The sequence below is a fragment of the Nerophis lumbriciformis genome, linkage group LG07 (assembly GCF_033978685.3).
Source record: "Nerophis lumbriciformis linkage group LG07, RoL_Nlum_v2.1, whole genome shotgun sequence".
Classification (NCBI taxonomy): domain Eukaryota; kingdom Metazoa; phylum Chordata; class Actinopteri; order Syngnathiformes; family Syngnathidae; genus Nerophis; species Nerophis lumbriciformis.
Window position 1 is genome coordinate 19,717,788 of NC_084554.2, and position 16,321 is coordinate 19,734,108.

Genomic DNA, 16,321 nt, shown 5'->3' on the forward strand with positions numbered 1-16,321 from the left:
CTCTCTCCCCCCTTTTGTTCTGGGCATTGAACATGAAGACTCTTCCTTCACTGTTCCGAGTGGCCATGAGAGTCTTGGCAGTGCCTGCCTCCAGTGCTCCAGTGGAGCGAGTTTTCAGCCATGGTGGCATCATACTACGCCCCCATCGTGCACAAATGACTGACAGACTCTTGGCTAATTTGGTCTTTTGCAAATGCAATGCAGCATAGGGCCCTGACATATAAAAAGTACAACTTTTTTGTTATGTTCACGTATATGTCATGTTTTTTCAATGTTAACACTTTTGTACAAATAAGTACATTTGCACTTTATTTTTCAATGTGTTTGTTCTGTAAAGGAATGAGTTATTGTTTAAAATGACTGGTTAATAGTGCTATTATAAAGTGCAATGTCAGCACAATTTTCTTTCCTGCAATTTAAAATGCATTTGTTTTAATAAATAAATACAGCGTTTGAAAAGCATACACAATCTGTGTTAATATATTAGTCTGTGGTTAAAAGGACTTGAAAGGACTCGAAACTCAAAATGCAGGACTTAGGACTTGACTTGAGACTTTCCAGTCTTGACTTTGGACTTGACTCGGGGCTTGCCTGTCTTGACTCGGGACTTGACTCGGACTTGAGGGCAAAGACTTGAGACTTACTTGTGACTTGCAAAACAATGACTTGGTCCCACCTCTGCTGTATACCATATAATACATCACTAGAATAGGTATGGATCAAGAATCGTGTGGAATTGAGAGTCAATTCTGAATTGGAATTGTCACCTCAAGAATCGGAATTGGATCAAATCGTGAGGTGCCCAAAGATTCCCACCTCTACTAATTAATGTATACAAAGTATACAATTGTGTGTACTATTACAGCAGTGTGTGTGTTGCAGTTAATCTCCTAAGATACATTTAATAAGAAGTACAAAAGCATTTCAATGAGTATTGTTGTGTACTACCTGCTGTCACCATGAAGACAATCATTTACTGCACATCCATGACATCAAGCTTCCACCTGTTTTTTGTTATGTTTTTGACAAGCAGCACACTAATATAGTCTGCATCTGGGCTTTATACTGTAGTGGAGCAGGTATGCCAAGGGGCAGTGTGACTCAGATGGTAGAGCGGTCGAGAAATTTGAGGGTTCCTGGTACAAGTCCAGCTTCCACCATCCAAGCCTCTGCCGTTGTGTCCTTGGGAAAGACACTTCACCACCTTTTCCCAGTGCCACCCGCACTGGTGTATGAATGAGTGTGGCAGGACTCCCTTCCAAAAGAGATTTTTAATCTCAATAAGACTTTCCTGGGTAAATATAGGTTTAAAAAAAGGATATAGCTATAGGACTCTTTCTTCTATTGTTAATGGAATAGGTAGATAGACAACATGTCTGATGTGGGACGGAGTGGCTCAGCTGGTACAGCGTCCGTTCAGAAACTTGAAGGTTCCTGGTTCGATTTCAGCATTTGCCATCCTAGTCGCTGCCGTTGTGTTCTTGGGCAAGACACTTCACCCACCTTTCTCCCAGTACAACGTACACAGCAAGAGCAGCCACAGCCCCATTATTGCTGGTGTGACGAGTCTTACCTCCAGCTCAACTTATCAAAAACAAAAGACAAACTGATCGACTTCAGGAAGAGACCCCATGTGAACCAGCCAACTGTGATTAAAAACCAGGGGCCGTATTTATCAAGCGTCTTAGAGTGCCATTTTACACTTAAGTCCTGAGAATTTGCAAAATTTAGTCCTACTCTCAAACTTAAGAATAAACGCTATTTATCAACTTTCTTAAGTCTAAGAATCACTCCTACTCTCCACGATATTTAAGAGACCTTCAGAGGTGTCCTAAGTGGTTAGGAGTTGCCAGCGGGGGATGGCACTGAGGCGAGAGAGACGTGCGCAAACGTTCAGGGAGCGGAAGGATGTCCTGGCTTTGTTTGATGACGAGCAGCTGATCAAACGGTATCGTTTAGACAGAGCGGGTATTATTTTTGTCACAGATTTAATAATGGGTGTCATCTCATCAGCAACATCATGCAGCAGAGCTTTCACAGGAGAACTAAAGGTCATCACAATGCTTCGATATCTCGCCACTGGGAAAATTAATTGGAAAGAAAAAGAAACATTTATTTTTGATTCATTGCCAATATTGTTTTTTTGTTTTGTATTATTTTGTTTATTGTCAAAGTATACACTCCTATTTTCCACTTAAATATTTCTAAGATATTTCTACATTCTTAGACAAGGGATTCCCTTTCGTGATTGATAATTTCTATGGACACAGAAATTACGTCACCTAAAATTCCGTTTACGGCACATAGTAATGTCGTAATTCAGCTCTGAGTGTGACACTTAAAATTCAGTCCTACACTTCGCTGAAAGTGTGAGTAAGACGCTTGATAACTAACTTTTAAGTGCAGCTTTCAGCGAAGAATTTCTTTACTCATAAGTCAACTAGAAGAAGACTTAGCAGACTTCTTAAGAGTAATTCTAAGACGCTTGATAAATACGGCCCCAGGTCATTGAATATGTGCACAAGTATAAATACCTTGGGACTATAATTGATCAACAACTGAAATTTGAAGCTAACTGTGATGCGGTGTGTAAAAAGACTCACCAATGTTTGTACTTTCTGTGAACAGTACAGGTCTTGTCTCATCTGAATGTTGACAAGACCATAATGATCATGTTTTACCGTGCCTTTAAAGGATATGTTTTGTCCTTCTCCCTGGTTTCAGTCACCTATCACTAAAGGACAAGAATTCCTAAAATCAAATTGTTAAAGTGTCAGGTAAATTTTGTAATTGGTGAGTCTCAGTTGTCTCCAACCGCCCTCTAGAACAACCAGGTAGTGAGGATAGCTTCCTCCATATTAACTGATGTATGTCATTACACACAGGGTCTCTGCGGGTTTCAACATGTCAAATTTAAGACTTTTTTAGACTTTTTAAAGACCCCGCGGATACCATGTACACAGCCATTTTCAGCTTCTCCCACCTGGACGGAGGTTTTTAGCCCCAAGAGGCAAAACAAAAAGGTACAGATGTAGTTTTGTCCCAGCTGCCATCACAGAACTAAATAAGCTGCTGTGCCTATTTTTGCCTATATTTATTTTAGTGCAATTTATTCTTGTATTTATTCTTTTTTATTTATTATTTTATAATTCTTTTATTATAGTGTTTTATTCTGGTTTGTCCCAAATCTTATCTGATTGGGATTTTATATGTGTTATACTTTTTATGGGGAACTTGGGAGTACATGTACTATTTTGTGATTTTGGCAATGTTTGTGATGCTTGTTATGTGGTAGGTCTTTGTATTGCATCTCTAAGATGTTCCTTTCTCTGTATGTTTAAATGGATGTCCTGATCTTTCTGGCTGCAAAACAAGTTTTCCTTCAGGTACTAATAAAGTAACCTAACCTAACAGGCACAAGCTTACCACCAAGCTTCAATGTATGGGTTTCCCATTGTGAAACACTCTGAGACAATTGTGAAAAAGTGCTATATTGATATTTTTATTTTTGACAATACAAATATATTGACACGAGTACAAAGGATTCTCTCTCTCGCGCGTCTGTCATTGGACCGATTTGATTTGTGCGTAACTGTACCTTCCAAACGTGCAAAATATACTTTGTAGATGCAAAAACAGCAACTGCAAACACTGTCAGGTTTGATAAATCACATTGCGAGCGCTCAATGATTATATTTGCGTCTCCTCCTCCCAGCATTGTGTGTGCTAATAATCAGCATATATTCTGCATATATTGAGAAGACTAAATGGATTGTGTGAATCATTTTGATAATTTAACACAGTCCTCGGTGCATGAGCTAAACAGTAATTGTGCGTGCAATCAAATTTCCATGTGTTGTAATTCACACTAACCGTTAGCAGATCAGAGCCTAAATGTTTTGTTTTAATGTTTTTGGGTGTCGGAAACCTTTGATTGGATTTACATGATTTGGTTCAGTGATTTGGTACTTTTTGAAACGGATTACAAAGGAAAAGAAAGGAACTGCTGTACGTGCAAATGTTCTGAAATAAAGGCATCACTGGTGCAGGGACTTCATGACATACCTTGCTGCAGTCTCCTGGACTCGCACAGACCGCACTGATGTAGACCGTCCAGGTGCCATCAGTCGATGAGGCCAGCAGGTAGGTGCAGGTACCCTGGAAGTGGAAGTGCTTCTTGTCAAAAGTGCGATAGTGGGATCCACCCCAGGACATGCAGGTAGCTGAGCCTTGAGGTGCTCTGATGCTACCTAGAAGTCCACCACGCACAAGTGGGGAAAACTGGGCATCTGGAAGAAGTGTGAAGGAAAACAACTAAAGTTACACACTAAACTAGACAAAATAAACAATTGTGGAGTCTGCATGTGAGGTGATCATGTTTGGACCTGGAAGGAGAGTGTAAGTGCAGGACAAGCAAGTCTGGTCAGAAGCATTTCTCCAACTGAGTCCCCATTGGCTGCTGCAGCACTGCTCCATCACCATCAGCGAAGAGTTGTGGACGCCAGGGAACTCCACGCAGCTCCAAGTGGAGTAACACTGGCCACGCACTCCCACACCTACATTACATTATATTACATTATATTGGATTGGATTAGATCAGAATAAATTACAGTAGATTAAACAAACGTGCGCTGCAAAGAATGTTAAATTGTGACAAAGTTACTGTAGAGCAGGGCTGTCAAACTAATTTCAGCTCAGGGGCCTCATGGGGGAACATCTGTGCACACACGGGCCGGACTATTAATATCATGGCAATGAAACTAAAAAATATAAAGACAACTTCAGATTGTTTTCTTTGTCCTACTTTGGCCAAAAATAGAACAAACGCATTCTGAAATAAATACGATAAAAATATAGAAAAAAATACCGACAGCAGTAAAGTTTAGATCCATGTAGGAAAGAAGAAAGTGAATGAATGTTTACAACTGAATACATTTATTATACATGCATAAAAATGTGTTTTCTTTTGTATTATTTTTTTAATGAATTAAGTAACGTTTATGACAACCTTTTTCCAAAACACAATAAAGAATGTGAGATATAACAGGATAATGCATACATTTATCATTTGTTTTCAAAACGGTTACAAAAAAGTGGGACCCCAAAAACTTACTGTGGGACCACATTTTTATGACTTGATGGGGTCCCCATTTTGAAAATTCCTAGCGCCAACACTGATGGTTTGATTGGTGCGTGCAAAACAGCAGCAAGCAATTGTGGCCTGCGGTCTGGTTCTAATGCTAATTAAATATCATCCTGAGGGCCATAGATCTGGCTCCCGGGCCTTGATTTTGACACCCCTGCTGTAGAGACAGGATGTATAACTTTGAGAGGAGACGGATCTTGAAAAGACATTCTTTTCAAAGAGATGCTCAAGAGATGGATTTGTTATATATTATTTTTTTTAGAAGTCAGCTAACAACTAGGCAGGCTACAAATTAGGGCTGGGCGATATGGCCTTTTTTTAATTTCTCGATATTTTTAGGCCATATCGCGATACACGATATATCTCTCGATATTTTGCCTTAGCCTTGAATGAACACTTGATGCATATAATCACACCAGTATGATGATTCTATGTGTCTACATTAATCATACTGCATTAATATATGCTCATTTTAAACTTTCATGCAGAGAGGGAAATCACAACTAAGTCAATTGACCAACACTGTATTTATTAAACAGTTATTAAGCAGTGGCACAAACATTCATGTCATTTCAAAACAGAACGTGCAAGATTGTCAGAGACATTTTAAAACAAGCTATTAGTGCATCTTTGTGCATGATGTCCTCAAGATGACATATCAAAACAACACTAAATTAAAGTGCACTTTTTGTACAGAACACCACTACAATAGTTTAAAACAAATAAAGTGCACTTTTGTGTATGATGTCACACAAGATATTGCAATAACTGTCAAATAAAAATGAGCTGCATAATAGGAAATCAAATAGTGTACGTCTTTCGCTATGTGGTAGGTTCCGGCGGACGTTATCTCCGTATGTCGTGGGCTATTTTTTTCATATGGTGTTGATGTGGAAATGGTTGCCTTGGCATTTTGTTGGTGTGGCACCGAGCGGAGATGTTGACATGCAGAGTTTCAAGCACTCTTCATTCTCTAGCGGGTGACTTTTCAAATGATGCTACAAATTAGCAGTAATGCTCCTTTTCGTAGCAACGCTTTTGCCCCACACTTGACAAATTATGGTTGTCTGTTCGACATATTCCCACTTGAAGCCAAACCACCGCCAGACGATGGACCCCCTGCTGTTTTTCTTAGGAATTAATTCTTTTTTCATTTGTTACCAGATTCTTCTTTCTCTCGTATTACCACCACACCACAGCTAACTTTAGCCATGCTGCTACCTCTCTGCTCAGCGAGGGCGTATACGTATGTGACGTATGTAAGAAGGTGCGCTTGTTTTATTGAGAAGGAGAGACTAGAAAGAGTGAGAAGAGCCTGTAGTGTAATGCCTGCAGCTAAAAGCAACTGTGTGAGAACGTATACTCGAATATCACGATATAGTCATTTTTCTATATTGCACAGAGACAAACCCGCGATATATCGAGTTTATCGATATATCGCCCAGCCCTACTACAAATAATAACATGAATAATAATAAAACAGTTGCATCCATTGTAGGTTCTACTTTCTTAGTTGTTTTCCTCCATGAAAAAGTCCATATGAAGCTGTGTTCATGTAAAAATAGCGTGCCGTGGACGTAGCGTTGTCAAAAAGGTTTCACAACTGAAAAGGTGCTAATTTTTCATTGAGGAAAAGCCGTTCAAAGTACTCGACTCATTCACAAACGTAACATCTCTGATTCACAATGGGGAAGTGATTTATATAGCCCCATTCCTGGGTGGATCTCGCGTGATAGAAGAGGGGGGGTTAATAATTTTGCAATATAGTCTGATGAAAATGATGGAAAGCGGCACTCTCCACAGCAACGGACGCTGTGGTCTAAGTTGGAATTGCCAAAAAAACTAATTTTAAGACATTCAACACTCTACTGCCATTTGGAGGCTAAAGTGGATAGTGCACCCCCAAATCGTCACGTTTCAAGTGTCAGTTAAATTCCATCTGTGCCATCAAGATTGTCGTGGACCAGACCCTTTAAAAAACTATGAAGGACAGCCAGTAAGCACAGTTTTGCTCTCTTATTGAAGTATCACAAAAAAGAACACCAGAACAAGAGGCATTAATGCTGGCGTTCATCTGCGCACGCTACAATAAGGACTGACATTCTGTTAGAGGTCTTAACAACCACGGAGAGTGCTGTAGGTTTGCCTTGGGCCCGCAAATAACTAAGTACAACCCTGATCCAGGGCATAACTCTACGATATTTTAGGACCACTGGACGTCTACTATCACCAAAGTACCACAGTTCCAGGACATGCACCAGACAATATCAACACAAGGCCACATTGGCAGAAAAAATCGTAAGTGAGTTGGTATGTCCATGTGTTTGTCACTGGTTCAAACTATGGTAAACAGGCGTTGTGAACCATGATGTCAGAACAAACTAGGAGAAGGGAACATTTTACCGTATTCCTAAAGATCTGAGACTGCTATTTTGCAGGAATATCAAGCGAAACACAGAAGTTAAAACTACTTGTTGTTCACTCAGCCACCAGCATTTCATGTTGTAATATGTAATGTTACACCAAACTGTCCATGAAATACCGTAGATAGAAATATTTCAGATAAACAGGGGTCTTACCATCCAAGCAGCGTGGTCCAGTCCAGCCTTCACAGCAAGTTCTTATTGTCTTGTTCAACATTCCACTTTCAGTCACTGGAGGTCTGAGGTGCACACAAATATAATGTAGCTGTAGATTAATTGTGTTCATCATTTCTTCTTGATAAACAGGTTTAATATTCTTGTGTGCAGATAAGCATCGTGTACCCATCATGTATTTGTAATACTGCTTCATATAAATGGGATGACTTCAAATACAAATAGCTTGATTTGCGGGATTTTCTCAGTATTTTTTTAGTTGAGATTAAAAGAAGAGATTTATTCGATGAGTTTATTGAGTATGTCGGGGGCCTTGCCAATCCAGAGGCAAGGCCACGGATGTCCACGCAATGCTGCAGAGTCTTGTCAACCAAGACAGCCCCACAGCATCCAGAGCCCTAAGGAGCTCCGGACGGTTTTTCATTCACCTGCGGAGCCCTGCCACCGAGGAGTTTTTTAACTACCTCGGCAACCTTAGAGCAACCTAGGAGAGCTCACCACAGATTTCCCAGGCGCTGCTTCCTCATAGGAAGACATGTAGGTGGGATTGAGGAGGTCTTCAAAGTATTCCCTCCACTGATCCACAACATCCTGAGTCGAGGTCAGCAGCACACCATCCCCACCATATACAATGTTGACAGTGCACTGCTTCCTCCACCGGAGGCGGCAGATGGTGGTCCAGAATCGCATCAAAGACGTCTGGAAGTCGTTTTCTATGGCTTCGCCGAATACCTCCCATGTCTGAGTTTTTGCCTCTGCGACCGCCGAAGCCGTACGCCACTTGGACTGTCTGTACCTGTCTGCTTCGTCCGGGGTCCCATGAGCCAAAATGAAGATGATGTTCGCTATGGACAATCTGTGACGAGCACAAAAGTCCAATAACAAAGCACCACTCCGGTTCAAATCGGCCGTTCTTCCCAATCACTACTCTCCAGGTTTCACTGTCGTTACCAATGTGAGCGTTGAAGTCACCCAGCAGAACAAGGGAATCACCTCAGGGAGCACTCTCCAGTACTCCCTTGAAGGAATCCAAATGGTTGGTGCGCAAGCACAAACAATAGTCAGGAGCCTTCCCCCCACCCGTAGGCGAAGGGAAGCTACCCTCTTGTCTACCGGATTTATCTCCAACGTACAGGCTCTGAGCCTAGGGGCAACAAAAATTGCCACCCCACCCCGTCACCTTTCACTGCTTACAAGTGAGTGGAAGAAAGTCGAGCCCCTCTCAAGAGCCCTTGCTGTGCGTTGTAGTGAGTCCGACTAGATCTAGCCGGACCTTTTCCATCTCAGACACCAGCTCAGGCTTACCCCCATGCAAGGTGATGCTCCACGTCCCAAGAGTTAGTTTCTGTAGCCGAGGATCGGGCTGCCAAGGACCCTGCCTTCGGCTGCCGCCTAGCTCACAATGCACCCAACCTCTATAACCGCTCCTATGAGTGGTGAGTCCATTGGAGGGGGGAACCACGTTACCTATTTGGCCTGTCCCATGGGGCCACCAGGCCACCATCGAGCCCCACTTCTGGGCCTGGCTCAAAATGGAGGCCCCAGTGACCAACGTCCGGGCGAGGGAAAACTGCGTCCTTTAATTTGACTTTCCATAGAGGTCTCCAAGCTGCTCTTTGTCTGGTCCCTCACCTAGGACCTGTTTGTCCTGGGAGACCCTACCAGGGGGCATAAAAGCCCCCGGACAACATAGCTCCTAGGATCATTGGGACACGCAAACTCCTCTACCACGATAAGGTGAAAATTATATTAATTCACAAAAAAAAAGAAAATTAAGAAAATAAAATTTAATTAGGAAAATTTAATTAAATCAAACATATCTCAAAAGTGCAAAGGGAAAATGTATAAACTCTTTGAATCCCACCTCTTTTCCATAGTTAAATTTTAACAAATAACATCCGGTTTCCCCTGAACCACATTTTATCACAATTATCTGGATTTACCTAACTCGATTAGCTCAGATGAATGTTATTACAACAACTCAATATATCATAAAGTACATTCATACTTACATTCAATACAAGCCTAGAACTCACTATATACCAGATTTGTAGAATTTCTTAATATCAACGTTTTAACAGTGTTTGAGCTCGTCACTGAGGCTGTTGCATAAAAACATAAAAACGTTTCCTTGTGGTAAGTGCTCAAGCATGTTCTTTCGAAGAATAAACTTTGAATATTTGCAGGCAATTGATAACTTTGTGCTTTAAACATGATAAGCTCTGTCAAATAGTCTACCAAATCAGGAAATATCAACAGTGTTTACCTTAAAAATAAGCTATTTGTGTGGTCCTTGAACCCCACACTATGAATGAGTCAACTGCCTGTTTTTGTAAGATTGTTAAGAGAGGTACAGTATGTTGGTTGTATAATAATTTCCCCAAACTTTTGCACAGTAACTTAACTAAGGATAAATGAGTGAATATTGTAGTTACTGGAGGGATTTTCCATCTAGCTCTTGTCGTGCTTTTGCCAGCACTCACACGCTTCTTGATCATTCAAAATGAATGTATTTAATATGTGCTTTCCAATTTAATTTTTCATCAATTATTACTCGGAGGAATTTAATGTGCTCAACTCACTCAATGTTAATCTCTTCAGTCATGATTTTTTGTGTGTGTATTTATCTTCTTATTTCCAAATACAATTATATTTGTTTTACCTAAATTTAGAGACAACTTGTTCCTTTTGAACCATGATTTTTCATTTCTAAAGGGATTGTATCAATAAGTCTATTCAAGTTACTATCAGAAACAAAATATATTTGTATCATCTGCAAATAAGCTTGAGATAAAGCTGTATTTGCTTGAGAAGAGATAAAGCTTTATTTGCTTGAAATAAAGCAAATAAAGCTTTTAACATTTTGAGACATGTTATGATAAGTAGTCAAATGTTTTTTTAAATTCGATGAATACTCTTATTGCAAATTTGATTTGGTCTGAAGAATTGATAATTTTCCTCAATTGTGTCAATGAATGCTAGTGAATGGTCTTTGACATTTCCACTTTTGTTTGGAATGTACAAGTTTGGAATGATACATTGAATATGTAAGTTAGTGATATTGAAATGTCTTATCTAAAAACATAACATCATGTCTTTTCAAAGCATCTTCCTGCTGAAAAATGTTGAGTGGATTAACTGGAGAGACAGCGCCCTCTGCTGGATTTATAGATGCTGCACTTTTTTCTCGCTGATAGCGCCAGCAAATCACTTTCTATTGAGGTTACCATAAAAAAATGTATCACAAAAATATGTCTAATATATATAATCTGGGAATATGCAGAGGAACATATACCAAGCCATGAATAGACTCTACTGTACTTCCATCAGCACACTTACAGTTAGTTGCTAAAATGTGTACATTGTTATGATGGGGCATGGGTGTTTGTGGTCTGGACCCAAGGATGCAGAGATAGCAGGCAAAGGACAGGTAAAATGTACAGGTGAAACTAAAACATATAGAATATTGTGCTAAAGTCCATTCAATACAGCTTCAAATGTGAAACTAATATGTGATATAAATACATTACATGCAAAGTGAGATATGTCAAGCCTGTAATTGTTAAATTTTGATGATCATGGCAGACAATTTTTGAAAACCTAAAATTTCAACTTTCATAAACCATAAGCAATAATCATCAAAAATATATATGTATATAAAAAAAAGGCTTGAAATATTCCGAGTTGCATGTTATGAACCATTGGCGTTGTTAGGCCTATTTTAGGAGGGCTCAAGCCCCTTCTAAAATATTCTTAAGCCCCCCTAAATAATTTGGTGTTATATTTATTTATTTATTTATTTACAAATACATGCCGACATATTCATTATAAAGTGGCCCGAATATGAGTTTAAATAAATAATCATATAACCTGTCATTATTCACCCAGTTTCCCCTCACTTCAAAGCGTAAGGTAAAGAGCCCCTTTCGTGTGTCGGTATCCAATCCATTCCACTTGTTCATATAGAAAATGCCCACATCGCTCAAAATCCAGTCCGCATTTTCTCTGCGACCTTGCTTGCTGTCCTTGGACTTGTTCATATAGAAAATGCCCACATCACTCTTGTAGAATCTATATAAAGTAATATACATTAGCCTATTATTAAAATAATGAAAAAAACATCATTAAATATTTTTGTTTTATTCTATTGTTACATTAAAAGCTGTTGTATTATTATAGGATGGCTTGTTAAACATTTCATAGGATTTTCAGAGGGAGGGAAAACCAAGACATTTAATATAAAATGTAAAATGAATAAATACATAAAAAGAAAAAGAAAAAAAAAAGTTAAAAGCCATCGTCCCGGGGAGCATTTCATTTCGTCCCGTGCATTTTTTTAAATAATAATAATAACAATGAATAATTTCTAAGTCTTTGTTAGCCGTTTGTGAAGTTTTTTGTTCTCGTTCGCTCGCGTCCTGTGCATCTCCTGGGGGCTAAGTCCCCCCTGTCCTTAAAAGCTACTGACGCCCCTGTTATGAGCCTATGTCGTATATTAATTCCACCTTGTATATCTAATTGCTGGAATAAACACACATTTGCACTATATTCAAATGTTTTTAGTCGCACCTGTTGTCAATACCAAAAAAAAAAGAAATAGTGCAGCATTGGAAAGCTATGCAGCACACAAAGCAATGATCCAGCCCAGTCCATAAAAAGCATCTCGATTGGCAACCAGGGGCAGGTGTGTACTGATTGCCAATCAGCCAGCGCTCAGACAAGATAAGTGGTGGAAGGCAAACAAGAAGTAGAAAACAAAAGTAAGAGCGCTGAACAGGAAATAAATACAAAAACTAATAATAATGTGCAAACTTTCATGACATACACTTGTCTCCGAATGCATATGTTCTTTTTCACTACTTCTCACTGCTAGTAGTTTGTCCTCAGCTGCCAAGTAAAAATGGCGACATGTGCCATTTTTGGTGTTCTAAGTGCAACATCTGGTACTTAGTGTACTGCGTTTAGCTGTACTTCCAGTGTACTCTACAGACATGTGTTTAAGAATTATTTCCAATATATCTAATGGGAAAATAACCACTGGTTAAAAAACACAGCGACTTACTTATACAGCAAGCAGGATGCTGTGGCACCCTGACGTTTGTAGTAGAGTGCGATGCCATCATCTCCGCCATGTTTGTCCCGCATAGAGTCCACGTCCAGTCTCCAGCCTTGGGTGTTGTACTGGTACACCTCAGAGCAGCTCACCTCCACCTGCAGACGTGGGCTCAGCACACGTTCTACCTTCTGCTCCACAGTGTGTTCACACCAGTGTCTGTAGCAAGAAAAGTCATCAAATTCATATTTGTGTAACACAGTCATTCTTGAACTCTGTATGTGTGTGTGTGTGTGTGTGTGTGTGTGTGTGTGTGTGTGTGTGTGTGTGTGTGTGTGTGTGTGTGTGTGTGCACTTGTCTCACCATCCTTGTGTGGACATACACTTGACAAACCACTCTTTCTGTGAAGACATTTGCCAGGTCCTCACAACTACAGAAGTAAAATATTTGTTTTACTTTGTGTGTTTTGCATTCTGAAGTGAGGTTGCAACTCTCTACTCCCATCTAGTGCTTGATATTTTTTTTTTCCATCATTCTAGCTATAGTGGAAAGGGGGGCTTTCACAACCTACTAACCAAATGTGGGTCCACACAAAGTAGGCAAGACGTGTGTGAGTGTGTGCGTGTGTGTGTGTGTGTGTGTGTGTGTGTGTGTGTGTGTGTGTGTGTGTGTGTGTGTGTGTGTGTGTGTGTAAATATAATTATTTAAATTAAATACAATTTTATTTTTCAGTATCACATGGTTCAAGTAAATCAAAAAATGTTTACAATTTAAATAGGGATTTCTTTTTTTTTTTTTTTCAGGCAAATTGATGCACTTTAAATATTTTCTGTTACAGAAAAAAAACGGTGTTAATAAAGTAACAGTATTCTTTGTTGTAAGTTGATCTATATTTCTTTATTTTTAAGTTGTCTTTAACTTATACCAATTTCATAGACAAATGATACTAGGGATGTCTAGTAAATGCGTTAAAATGTGATATTGTAAATTATCGGTATCGTTTTTTTTTATTATTGGTATCGGGTTTTTTGTATTTTATTTTTTTTATTTTTTATTAAATCAACATAAAAAACACAAGATACACTTAAAATTAGTGCACCAACCCAAAAAACCTCCCTCCCCCATTTACACTCATTCACACTCATTCACACAAAAGGGTTGTTTCTTTCTGTTATCAATATTCTGGTTCCTACATTATATATCAATATATATCAATACAGTCTGCAAGGGATATATTCCGTAAGCACACATGATTGTGCGTGCTGCTGGTCCACTAATAGTACTAACATTTAACAGTTAATTTGACTAATTTTCATTAATTACTAGTTTCTATGTAACTGTTTTTATATTGTTTTACTTTCTTTTTTATTCAAGAAAATGTTTTTAATTTATTTATCTTATTTTATAAAAAAATTTAAAAAGTACCTTATCTTCACCATACCTGGTTGTCCAAATTAGGCATAATAATGTGTTAATTCCACGACAGTATATATCGGTTGATATCGGTATCGGTAATTAAAGAGTTGGACAATATCAGAATATCGGATATCGGCAAAAAGCCATTATCAGACATCCCTAAATGATACTATTTGTAGAGAGTGGGGATAGGGGGACGCAAAATGTTTATTTTGTTCCTTGCGGGGGCGTGACAGAAAATATTTGAGAATCACTGAGAAAATGCATGGATGAATGAGTGTAACTCATGAGTAGTAAAACATGTTTAATGTTTTTTAAATGTATTTATTTCGCCAAACTCCCTATCCTGCATCTTGATTTCATTTCCCTTCGTATTTATTGGAGATGATGATGTGGTTTTATTTTGTTAATTCCTTTATTTTCGTCACATTACTGAGCTCTTATTTTGAAGGTCAAAGGATATTGCGTCTCCACCAGTCAGTCAGTCCGCTGTCCACCTGCCAGAGAGGTACGTGTGTGGGAGCAACGGAAGTTGCAAAGTTATTTTTCGGGGTTAAAATGACCGTTTTATACAAATAATGCTGACGTGGTGATGATAAGAATGTTTAGTTGTCTTGTTTCATGTTATGTAGTGTAGTCAAGGGGACGTTTTGGGTGAGGGAAAAGCAAGCCAACTATCAAGCTAGCCTCAACGTTTCCCTTTCCCTGTGAGTGTGCGCGTGCGTGCGTGCGCGCCAATCCATCATTCTGTCCTGTGTACTAAAAGTGCATTGTTTTCATGACAGGTTTATTTGGCTGGAAGGAGCACACGCACGTCTTCACTTGCGATCATACCACACTGCAGGTATGTGTCTAGTTGTTTTACTCTCTAAGATGTTTTATTTCATTAAATTAAGGACGTTTTGGTTATTTAATATTATATTGTATTTTAGTTCATTTTGTTTTGTATTGTATTCTACTTGAAGAGTGTAAGTCACATTTGCTGTTATTTTTTTTTTTTATATTTGTTAAATTTCAACATATCCAGTCAGTCTGTTTTCCACCTGACTTACCGGGTAGTGTAAACGGCTGCTGAACGAAACCGCCACGGAAAAGCACCGCCATCAATCCCCACCGCCGTCCTGTGTCCGTCGTGCAGAAAAATAGCACGGACTTTTACGAGATCTTGCAAATCCACGCACAATCACGTGATGAGGGAAGTTGTACCAAAGCGAACCACAAATCGTTTATTCTGTCCTTCCAGAGGAGCAGAAGCTAAAAAAACTTGGTCCTGACATTAAAAAAAAACTGCTGGTGCTGAATGGCAGTTTTGCCTTGATAATAGGGCTGTGCGATATAGACGAAAAAGCATATCTCTATATATTTTTACTTAAACTCGATATATATCTCGATATAATTTCCGGTGAAAATATACATATAAAGATATTCTTTTTTGAGCGATATTCAGTGAAATTGAAGTGAATGACAACTGTACTGTAAACAGTCAGTGGCACTTTCATTAACCCAGTTAGTCAAGATGGGTATTAACAGCACAGAAAATAAACTGTTTAAGTAGCACAGAATTACATAACATAAATTAAATGATCTATCTATGATCTTTCTCACTTCAGCATACATTTTTGGCAGCATTTCTCGTGCGAAATATGCCCGGCTTGACAACTCGAGAACAGTTTTGATTTGGGATTACATGGTAAACAACGCAAATGAATGTTTTATCCAGACGCATACATTTGTCCAAATCTCCCGTCCAAAGGCAAAACCCAGTAACTCAATTTTGGTCAAAACTGAGCTGATAATAATTTTGGAGTTACTAGGACATTCTGAACGAAAATTGCAGGCTGGAATTGCGGATACCAATTAACATCAACAAAGCAGAAATCAAATCTCTGTGAATGGATGGGACTTTAATATAAAATAGATTGGTTTTCGTTTGTTTTATCAAAATCAGCTAGAAGTGAGTTACTAGGTTCTGCTTTTGGACGGGAGAAATGTAGGCAAGTATAGACGCATTGTGGGTTTCCTGGACGTTGTCTACATCACCAAAAGAAAAATTTAAGAAAGAGAATCCCTCTGCCATCTTCAACTAGTTTTTTTAATATATAAATCGC

The 16,321-nt window shown here is 39.0% G+C and overlaps 1 protein-coding gene across 4 annotated transcripts in view; it reads left to right on the forward strand.

Annotated features, from left to right (window-relative positions):
* Positions 1-14,675: 14,675 nt before the first annotated feature.
* aoc1 (amine oxidase copper containing 1) overlaps positions 14,676-16,321 on the forward strand; it is a 51,804-nt gene continuing 50,158 nt past the window's right edge. The window contains exons 1-2 of one of the 4 annotated variants that reach the window (XM_061965719.1): positions 14,676-14,721; positions 14,999-15,057. The gene's annotated coding sequence lies outside the window, so the exon portion shown is untranslated. Of the gene's footprint in view, positions 14,722-14,845; positions 14,921-14,998; positions 15,058-16,321 lie in introns of those variants that run through there. The other 3 variants (XM_061965720.1, XM_061965717.2, XM_061965716.2) reach the window with 3 other exon arrangements.